General features: G+C 38.7%; 1 pseudogene; it reads left to right on the forward strand.

Moving 5' to 3' along the window:
• Positions 1-2,155: 2,155 nt before the first annotated feature.
• LOC127691825 (uncharacterized) lies at positions 2,156-2,251 on the forward strand (annotated as a pseudogene).
• The last annotated feature ends 4,910 nt before the right edge of the window (positions 2,252-7,161 follow it).

The raw sequence follows: 7,161 nt of genomic DNA on the forward strand, positions 1-7,161 counted from the left end.
CTAGGCTAATATCTGCTTATCAGTGAGTGCATACCATGATTGATCTTTTGAGACTGGGTTACCTCCCTTAGTATGATATTCTCCAGCTCCATCCATTTGTCTAAGAATTTCATGAATTCATTGTTTCTAATGGCTGGATAGTACTCCATTGTGTAAATATACCACATTTTTTTGTATCCATTACTCCGTTGAGAGACACCTGGGTTCTTTCCAGCTTCTGGCAATTATAAATAGGGCTGCTATGAGCATAGTGGAGCATGTATCCTTATTACATGGTGGGGAATCCTCTGGGTATATGCCCAGGAGTGGTATAGCAGGGTCCTCCAGAAGTGATGTGCCAAGTTTTCTGAGGAACCGCCAGACTGATTTCCAGAGTTGGTCGTACCAATTTGCAACCCCACTAACAGTGGAGAAGTGTTCCTCTTTCTTCACATCCTTGCCAACACCTCCAGTCTCCTGAGTTTTTAATCTTAGCCATTCTGACTGGTGTAAGGTGAAATCTTAGGGTTGTTTTGATTTGCATTTCCCTAATGACTAATGATGTTGAGCATTTTTTAAGATGCTTCTCAACCATCTGAAGTTCTTCAGGTGAAAATTCTTTGTTTAGCTCTGTACCCCATTTTTAATAGGGTTATTTGGTTTTCTGGAGTCTAACTTCTTGAGTTCTTTGTATATATTGGATATTAGCCCTCTGTCAGATGTAGGGTTGGTGAAGATCTTTTCCCAATTTGTTGGTTGATGGTTTGATGGTTTGTCCTTTTGACAGTGTCCTTTGCCTTACAGAAACTTTGTAATTTTATGAGGTCCCATTTGTCAATTCTTGATCTTAGAGCATAAGCTATTGGTGTTCTGCTCAGGAACTTTCCCCCTGTACCAATTTGACAAAATGTAGCATCCTTTCATGCTTAAAGTCTTGGAAAGAACAGGAATTCAAGGCCCATACCTAAACATAGTAAAAGCAATATACAGCAAGCCAGTAGCCAACATCAAATTAAATGGATAGAAACTTGAAGCAATCCCACTAAAATTAGGGACTAGACAAGGCTGCCCCCTATCTCCTTATCTTTTCAATATTGTACTTGAAGTACTAGCTCGGGTGATTAGATAACATAAGGGAGGTCAAAGGGATACAAATTGGAAAGAAAGAAGCCAAACTATCACTTTTTGCAGATGATATGATAGTCTACTTAAGTGACCCAAAAATCTCCACCAGAGAACTCCTAGAGCTGGTAAACAACTTCAGCAAAGTGGCAGCTTATAAAATCAACTCAAGCAAATCAGTAGCCTTCCTATACTCAAAGGATAAGCAGGCTGAGAAAGAAATTAGGGAAATGATACCCTTCACAATAGCCACAAACAGTATAAAGTACCTTGGTGTGACTATGACCAAACAAATGAAAGATCTGTTTCTTTACATTTAATGGAAACAAGAACTTCAAGTCTCTGAAGAAGGAAATGGAAGACCTCAGAAAATGGAAAAATCTGCCATGCTAGTGGATTGGCAGGATTAATATAGTTAAAATGGCCTTCATGCCAAAAGCAATATACAGATTCAACGCAATACCCGTCAAAATCCCAACTCAGTTCTTCATAGAGTTAGAAAGAGCAATTCTCAAATTCATCTGGAATAACAAAAAACCCAGGATTAAACTATTGGCTAAAACTATTCTCAACAACAAAAGAAATTCTGGGAGAATCAGTATCCCTGACTCCAAGCAATACTATAGAGCAATAGTGTTAAAAAAAAAAATGGCATGGGATTGATACAGTGACAGGCAGGTGGATCAATGGAATAGGATTGAAGACCCAGAAATGAACCAACACACCTATGGCCACTTGATCTTAGACAAAGGGGCTGAAAACATCCAGTGGAAAAAAGATAACCTTTTCAACAAATGGTGCTGATTCAACTGGAGGCCAGCATGCAGAAGAATGCAAATTGATCCATTCTTATCTCCTTGTACTAACCTCAACACCAAATGCATCAAGGACCTCCATATAAAGCCAGACACACTGAAGCTAATCGAAAAGAAACTGGGGAAGACCCTTGAGGACATTGGTACCTTCTGATTTTTATACAACCTACATATTCCTCTTCTTGTTCATTTTGGTTTCATTTGTCTTCATTGATTTTTTTTTAATTAAGAAATGACTGGTGCTCACTTCAGCAGCACATATACTAAAATTGGAATGATACAGAGAAGATTAGCACAAGGATGGCATGCAAATTCATGAATCATTCAATATTTTTGTAAAAGGAGAAATGACTGACATACAATAAAGTGCCTATATTTAAGCTCACTATTCAGTGAGTTTCATATACATCTATACCCATAAATTCATCATGCCATCTCCAGTGCCATCCCTCACCCCACATAAACCCATACCAGTTTCCATGTTTTCATATTTAGGGCCAAGGAAGTATCAATGTAGTCAGTCATCTAGTGTAGATGAAGGTCATGGTCCCTGGAATGAATACATCTGTGTAGTCTAGCTTTTCATGTAACTGGAATCATACTGTATCTGATCCTGTTCGCTTATTCATTTATTGATATTTGGATCCTTTCACTCAGCACAATTATTTGAAGACTTATCCATGTTGTAGATATCAATTTGCACTTCCTTCCATTTAACTGTTAAGTGGTTTATTTTGGATGGATATATCACAATTCGTTTATTTAGTCACCTGTTGATGGACATTTGGATTGTTTCCAGTTTCTTGTAATTATGACTAAAGCTGTTATTAGCATTCATGGGCATACAAATCATTGTTCAGACATGCTTTTATGTGAAGACATAACTAGGAGAGGAATACTTGATTGGATGATAGGTGTATGGCTTACTTCTGAAAGACTTGTCAAATTCCTTTCCAATAGAGTTGTTGCATTTTATACTCCCAGCAGCTGCTCATGATTGTTCCGGGTGCCCCACTGCTCTACAAACACTTGGCATCCCAGCATCAACATCTAATTAAAAGATAAGTTTGCTCATGTAAGACACCTCTTCCTCAGGCCTCCTCACTAGCCTGCCTGCCAATATACACTCATTGTGAATCAGTTTCTCACACCCATTCCATGGTCCCCAGGATCCCCCCACCAAATCTATAGATTTCTTTGGCTTTTTCCAACTACACTGCACCAAATCCTGACTCTTAGTCAGTATAAAGCCTTGGCTTATTGTGTCACTGAACTATGTCCTCCTCAAAATCTGTTGATGTCCTAATCCCAAGCACCTTAGAATGTGACTGAATTTTGAGATAATATTGGCCAAAAAAAGTTGAGAGGAGAGAAATATAATTCAATGTGACTGTCTCTTTACCAGGAGAAAAACTGCAGACATAGAAACATACATACATACATACATACATACATACATACATACATACGGAGATTAGACCATCTACAAGTTAATGCAAATGTCTAGGCAGGGTCCTCCTTCCCTCTGAAGGAGCTCTTTCTGCCAACACCTCCATCTCAGACTTCAAACCTCCAGGAAGACAGAAGATAATGTGTAGTAGATTAATCCATCCACTCTGTGGACTTTGTTTTGGCAGTTCCGGCAAATAACACACTTGCCTCATTGATGAATGAACAACTGGGTTGTTGCTTTCTCTGTTAACTCTCCTACCCAGGTTTAATTGCCTTCTTTTATCCTTCTCCTGGTACTTTGTTCATACATCCACTGGGACTTTCATCTCACTGTAGTTAATTATTGGCTTAAGTGTTGGTCTATCTTCCCCACTAGGCGAGATTCTTTTGTAGATGTTTTATCTTTGCATCCCAAGCTGTCTAGATTAGTCTCCTGATACCACACAGGTTTCTAGGCAGTTTTTTGTTGTGTGGATTCTCTGCAATTAAGCTGCACATCCACATTTCTTTCCTGAACATCTTTCTATTGTCCTTTTCAGAAGAAAGAATTCTAGCAATGCTCCTTTACAGGGGTTTATTCCAAGGAGAATTTTGAATAAGTACATAAAAATGGATGTACAAGAAAGTTCATTAAAGCATTGATTATGATATCAAAAACTTACAATTGGCATAATTATTATTCAATAGGGATTAGTTAAATAAATTACAGTATGTCTCACAGAGGAATATTGTGCAGTCAATAAAAATGATGATGTGGATCTATATTTATTGACACAGAAATTAAAAATCACCGCCTACTATTGAATAAGAAAGCAAGAGGTGTGGCTGCTGGTGCAGTGTTACTCATTGCAGGAGGTAACGTGTGTGTGTGTGTGTGTGTGTGTGTGTGTGTGTGTGTGTGTTACTGGCACCAAGTCAGACAGAAGGATGTTTATCAAATAGTACAATAGTTAAATCTGGGTAGTAAGAATACAGATAATTTTTCCTTTTTCTCTGTGAATCCCAGGATCATTCCAATTTTTAAGAGTAGACTGCATTATTTGATCAACAGAATAAAGTTATTTCATTTTGAAGAAAATGTAATAAAAAGCAAAGTATATGTTTTCCAGTCCTTTTTTTATGACAGTGCCCTCCCCTGGACATGGAAAGATGGCTCTGATCAGCCAGGAGCATGGTTGTACTGACTCACTCCTCAGCATAAGGCTGGACTGCTAAATTCTGATGTGGAAAAAGAAAGATGAAAATTCGTAGAATCTGAGATACAGATGGATATGGGGATGTGGATATGGAATCTAGAAGAAGTAAATATAGTCTCTATAGAAAGTAGAAAAGTGGCGAGATAGTAGGGATCTTCAGAGAAATAGAGTCAGTAAGATGCACATAGTTATGTAAAGATCTATTTATTATGGAAGAGACCCAGTATAGGAATTATATTTCTGGAGCATTTCCTCCATGTGCCAGCTACATGTTGAAGAAAGATGACCTCCAATTCACTCTCAGTCTGGAGGACTGATGACAAGAGTGTTTGTGTCCAAGGGCAGGAAGCCACAGATATCTCTTCCCCACAAAAGAGACAGACTTTGCTTTCCACTTTTTTCTGTTCCAGTCCTGAATAGATTAGATGACTTCTGTGAACATTACCAAAGACAATCATGATAACCCAGTCTACTGACTCAGATGCTAGGTTCTTCCAGAAGGATCACCATTAACACATTCAGAAATAATATTTACCAACCATATGGGTCTCCCTTAGTCCACTCAAGTTGACATATAAGATAAGCCATCACAGATAATGAACCAAAGGAGCAAATGAGGAACAAAATTGGGACTATCTATACATACTTTAAGGCAGACCTTTCTCCTACCCCAGCATGCAGAATTTCATTCTCCTTCACTATACACATCACTTCTCTTTGTTCACACCTGCACACATGAGTAGTGACTGCTAGTTACAATCACAAAATATGTGACAAAATAACAATGCGACACATTACCCAACATTTTGTATTGCCCAGGTTTTCTACTAATCTCCCTTTGGCATATTACATTTTCCAAATGTAGATACACCAATACACCTTCCACTGCACATGCTCTTAATATGACGTGGATAGGCCTTTCAGTCAGAGACAGAGTCAAGGCTGCAGGCCACATCTCCCCTGCAACACCAATGGTAGAAAGACCCTTGTAACTGCCTTAACTTGTCAAATGATGTCTTTTATAAGGTTTGTCATAAAAGGTAACAGAACTTCTGCCTGATGCATTCATGAGTGTGATTGCACACACACACACACACCGTGCCCTGTGAACTCTGCCACCATACTGTGAAAAGGCCCACAGCACATTGATAGAGTAGCCATGTGCAGATTTTCCTGTAGACTGCCCTACAAGGCCCCAAATGAACAGCAACTGCAAGACACCACTTCCACATGTGTTAGGATATGGATTTCAGTGACACCCCCCAACATAGATCATTTTTAACAGAAGCCCCAGATACACAAAGAACCCAAGTCTCATCTGAAGTACACCCTGTCTGAATCACTGACCTGCAAAAAAAATGAAGAGACTGTAAGGAATATCTATTATTGCTTTGGTGAATAACTAGTCCTCCCACACTTTCCTTTATCACTGCTCTCAGGTTAAGTTGTTGAGTGGGAAAAGTGACAATCATTTTTTTTTTTTGAGTTTCAAAGCAGTTTTGAAGAGTCAGTTATATGATGATATCTTAAAGGAGAGAGAGTTAGAATCTAAGTGTCCTAGCATTTGACTGAGGAAAGCAAAGCCCTAGAGAATTTAGAAGCACAATATTTTTCTAAAGCTAAACAACATATTTGGAGAAAGAAAAGATCTAAGAGTGATCATCTAATAAGAAATCTAAAACTTCCTTTTTATTCTAGAGATAAGAGAAAATGCGTGAGGGGTGAACCTGAAGGCATGTGGAGCCTCTGAGGAGGGTCTTCATAAAAAGATCCCAGGCAGCACAGACTCAGGGGAGGGAGATTGGTTGGTATCAGCAGATCCCAGTGAGAAATATGACAAGCATCAGCATTGGGACTATACACACGAGGTCAGCCAACACCCTCAGCACTTGAGGATGACACTATAGGACCTGATGAGCGCTTCAGTAACTAGAAGTGGCAGGGACAACTTAATACCAACACATATGAACATTTTTAACTTGGAATACATCGTGATGAATGATCTGTTAATAGTCAGGGAATGTTTAGAACAGTGTTTGAATTCACTTATTGGAAACTAGGTATCATTATTTTTATTTTATTAGCTTCTTCAACATTTCATGATTTAGCTTCATTGCTAAAGAGTTACTTCCAAGAGTAGAGGGAGATGGCTATCCCAGAGTGCGCACGTGATACAAATACATTGAATGAGTAAATAAAGAAATGAGAATAGCAAGTTCTGTCTCCAAGGTGAGATCATCCAACTATCTACACAGAAGTAATCCTTAGGGAGCCCAAGAGTCCCAACAGCTGTTTCTAATCGTACATCCAAAGCTCATACCCTACTGCCTCTTAAGCTACTGAAGAGCAGGGATCAAGCCTCAATCTCTTTAAATAGTCCTTCAATCTAGCATAATGCCCAGTAAATAGCCAACTCAACAAATATTTGTTGAACCAATAAAATGCATCACAAGGATACATTTCAAACCCTAACAAGGACAATGTGTAATTTGATCTCCTTTATAAGAGCATACATGTAAAATGACAACTCCAGAGTGGTAACAACATGAGGCTGTCATAATGTCTTTTTCATGGTACAGCAATGTTTTCTACTGGAA

This window comes from Apodemus sylvaticus, chromosome 8, assembly GCF_947179515.1.
Source record: "Apodemus sylvaticus chromosome 8, mApoSyl1.1, whole genome shotgun sequence".
Taxonomy (NCBI): domain Eukaryota; kingdom Metazoa; phylum Chordata; class Mammalia; order Rodentia; family Muridae; genus Apodemus; species Apodemus sylvaticus.